General features: G+C 37.6%; 1 long non-coding RNA gene across 1 annotated transcript in view; it reads right to left on the bottom strand.

Annotated features, from left to right (window-relative positions):
* Window positions 1–2539, bottom strand: part of LOC123521384 — a 23382-nt gene extending 20843 nt beyond the window's left edge. Inside the window, exon 1 of the long non-coding RNA XR_006679835.1 lies at window positions 2511–2539. This is a non-coding gene — a long non-coding RNA (uncharacterized LOC123521384). The remainder of the gene's footprint in view (window positions 1–2510) is intronic.
* Window positions 2540–3868: the final 1329 nt, after the last annotated feature.

The raw sequence follows: 3868 nt of genomic DNA, 5'->3' as shown, positions 1-3868 counted from the left end.
GTAAATGGGTACAGATAAGAGCTGGAAACAGGGAATTCAGACAGTTAAACCCCTGAGGACCAAGGAGTAGCGATACCAAGAGGCTAAAGGGAAGGTGGGGGGAGAAAAGGGGAACCGATTGAAATGCTCTACATATAACCCCCTCCCAGACAGACAACAGAAAAGTGGGTGAAGGGAGACATCGGTCAGTGTAAGACATGAAAAATAATAATTTATAAATTATCAAGGGTTCTGAGGGAGGAAGGGTGAAGGAGGGAAGGAAAAAATGAAGAAGGGCTGAAGTAGAAAGAAAATATTTTGAGAATGATGATGGCAACAAAAGTGCTTGACACAATGGATATATGTATGTATTATGATAAAAGCTGTATGAGCCCCCAGTAAAATGATTTTTAAAATAATAATTTTTCCAGCATCATCTGTGTCCATTGAAATAATGTTTTCAAAGTACTATTTATCTAACAAATATCTATTATTGCATGCCAAATGTCAAACACCACAATGGGCATTAAAGACACTATTTGAAACAGATTCTGCTATCATGGGGTCTACATTTTAACTAAGAAGACATTAAACAATGATCATCACAGTGTACTGCTGCGCGAAGATGACTACAAGTGCTCGCATGGAGATATGAAAGATGCAAAGGGCTAATGTAGAATAAAAGAGCTAGAGTCTGGCGTTTCAGAGAGGATTTTAGAAGAAGTGAAATTCCAGCTCAGCTCCCTAAAAGCAAAACAGTCTAAACCTGAGTAAGCCACTGGCTAAGCACGGAGTGGACATTCCAGCCATGGGAACAAGATAAGGGAAAGCTCAAGAGTGATTCCCTGGGCTGATGGATGGTGCGTGCACCTGAAACAAAAGGCGAGAGGAAGGGCCTGCTGTGAGGGGGAGCTGCGGACCAGATGCAGATGTAACCTTCTCGTTTTTTTAGATTAGTGGTAAGCCTGTGAGCAATTTTAACTAAGATGTTGCAGCATATGAAACAAAGATAATATATTTTCCTCAATGAAGATTAAGTAAAATTATTTGCATTCTAATTCTTTAAAAGCGCCATCATTCTTGTTATATTCTATAATTCTTTAGTAACTCAAATAAATGCTTGCTCATTTCCTGAATACAATCGTGCTTCATATTCCCAAATCTATTTATCTAGCAGTTAAACATGGGAACAAAACTCTAAGCTCAGAAATAAGGAAAATTAGCTCATCTCTCCAGATCTCAAATTAGCTTTCCCACAACCCATGCACTAGTGAGGAATGAGAGTTCTCAGGCCTTCCCTCATCTTACTGATTCTATTCAACAACATCAAATGCTTAGTAAATATGGTTATTTGATGTTCAGGTTTGGAAGCCAAGAGAAAGGATGTGGCACAGAGAGAAAGGGCAGAAGAACATACTGACAACGTGATTTGCCAGTGGGCCGCTTAATACTCAGGAGCATGACACCCACAGCCTGCTGCCAGGGAATCAGTTCCAACTCATAGTAGCCCAGAGCACAGCGTTTGCGTATGAGGCTGTAATTTCTGCACAAGCAGACTGCCACACACACTTCTCTCCTGCAGAGGCTGGTGACGTTGAGCTGATTTCCTTTTTGGCAGTCACTGAACACTTTAACCACCGTGCCACCAGGGCTCCAAGGGAATATCAGACACAGGATGATGTGTTTATCAAGTAAATTCATCGAAGCAGAGTTTGTCTCTCATTCTCTGGCAAAACCAAATTCACTGTATGAGTTCTCAAATAAGCTTCCACAATAAAACCTGAGCACTACTTTCGAACCAAATATAGTCAGAAAATTTTAAAAATCATCTTATTGGGGAGCTCTTTTAAATCTTATGACAATCCATCATTCAATTGTATTGAGCACACTTGTACATATGCTGCCATCAACATTTCTAAACATTTTCTTTCTACTTGACTCCCTGGTTTCAGCTTCCCGCCCCCCCCCTCTCTTCTCCACCCCACTCATGTAAATCCTTGATCAATTATATATTATTGTTGTTATTTTGTGTCTTACACTGTCCACTGTCTCCCTTCACCCATTTTTCTGTTATTTGGCCCCCTGGGGGGTGGACTACATATCCAAACTTGCGATGGGACTGTCTGAAATTTTAATAGACCATTAATATTATTAGTTTCCTAAATATTAGAAATAAAAAACTGAATAAAGTTTATCTCTGCCATTGTCTAAAAATTTAGAAGAAAAATTACATTTCAAGATTATGCCAAGAATCTAATAGAAAGGTTCTTTCACAAGGCGTAGAGCCAAATTGTATAAACTGTTAATTCATTTATGCACAATGACAACATGGATTAGGTCACTTGTTGTACATATGTACATAGTTTGGATTATTAAGACAGATTTGAAGATTTTTCTTTACTTAATCCATCATAATAGGCTAGATGCATTTTAAATCCTAACTGGAATTTTTAAAGTACTCTTCTAGTATTAATGTAAATATAGACAAAGTATTGTACAAAAACAACACAAGCATAAAACATTCCACTTACCTAACAAAAGAGCCCAAGGAGACAAAATTGGGAGAAATCAAAAGAAATAATCTGTAAAGAAAATAGTATAACTTTAACACTACATTTAAGACACTACTCTATTTATACAAATATATATCCTATTTTCAAATAAAAACAAAAGAATTTTATAATCAGCATCATCCAATCAGTTATTTTCCTACTAAGTTCTCAAAAATAACCCTACAGAAGTTTTTATTTCTATTTTACAAGTGGGAAAACTGAGTTAGGAAGCTTAAGTAACTTGTCCAAGGCCATTTGGAATTAAAAGCTACAATGAAGTTTAGTTAAATGAGATGCTACCACATATAGGCACTATAATATCATACAAACAAAAGAAAATTTCACTTATAATTTTAAGATTTTAATATATACTATGGTAAATAAAGTTTGTTGTTTATGAATATTTAAGAGTATGAGTTAACTATGAAATTGTTTTAAATGGTATAATAGAGACTTCTGGGAAAACGGAAAAGGATAAGAACATTTATCTTACTTGCATGAGCTACCCACCTACTTAACATTTTCCCAATCTACAACACACAACGTTAAAGGCCCAACTAGGACCTAAAAGATAGGCAGTTCAAACCCATGCAGAAGCACTTCGGAAGACAGGCCTGGAGCTCTGCTTCCCCAGGAGTGAATACTCCTTACGGGGTCTACAGGGAAGTTCTGCTCTGCTTATGCAGGTGCCACGAATTCCAGAGCAATCACCCCCACCATCATATATTACAATTCCCAAACGACCGCACAGCCTTCTATTAGACTGCACAGAGTATGATACACGGGGTAGAGCTAAACTAAACAACAAAGGCTAACTCTATAAATTGTTCTTAATTTTCTCAAATTTCAAGTAGGGTTTAAATTTCTTCTTTCTTTTTAAAAATTTTATTTTTAAACCCCCCCCCCCCCCCCCCCCCAAGCCTGAAAACCACAACCTCATTGCATCAAGTCCATTCTGACCTATAATGATGTAATAGGACGGGGCAGAACAGCCCTTCCCTTTCTACTCTTCAGAGGAGTAGAAGGCCTCATTTTTCTCCCTCAGAGCAGGCAAGAGGTTTCAAACTGCTGACCTTTAGATAAGCAGCCCAATGTACACCCACTACGCCACCAGGGGTCCTTTTATTTGTAAAGCATTGTAAAAATAGAGATAACACAACATTTGCCAATTCAGCACATTACAGACACAATTTCCGGGTTTGGGGGGGGGATTACCCCACACCCTATCTTTGAAAGAGAATTAAAAACAATTTTTTTCTAGAGAAAAGCAGAAAATATTTTGGGTTTTGTACATATATTTCAAGGTACGTGTTTTTATATAAAGTTCAAAAACTCAT

Source organism: Echinops telfairi, unplaced genomic scaffold (genome assembly GCF_000313985.2).
Source record: "Echinops telfairi isolate 266 unplaced genomic scaffold, ASM31398v2 ScPeMD7_16;HRSCAF=60, whole genome shotgun sequence".
Taxonomy (NCBI): Eukaryota; Metazoa; Chordata; class Mammalia; order Afrosoricida; family Tenrecidae; genus Echinops; species Echinops telfairi.
The sequence above is the reverse complement of the archived record's forward strand: the minus strand, read 5'-3'. Positions and strand labels throughout refer to the sequence as shown.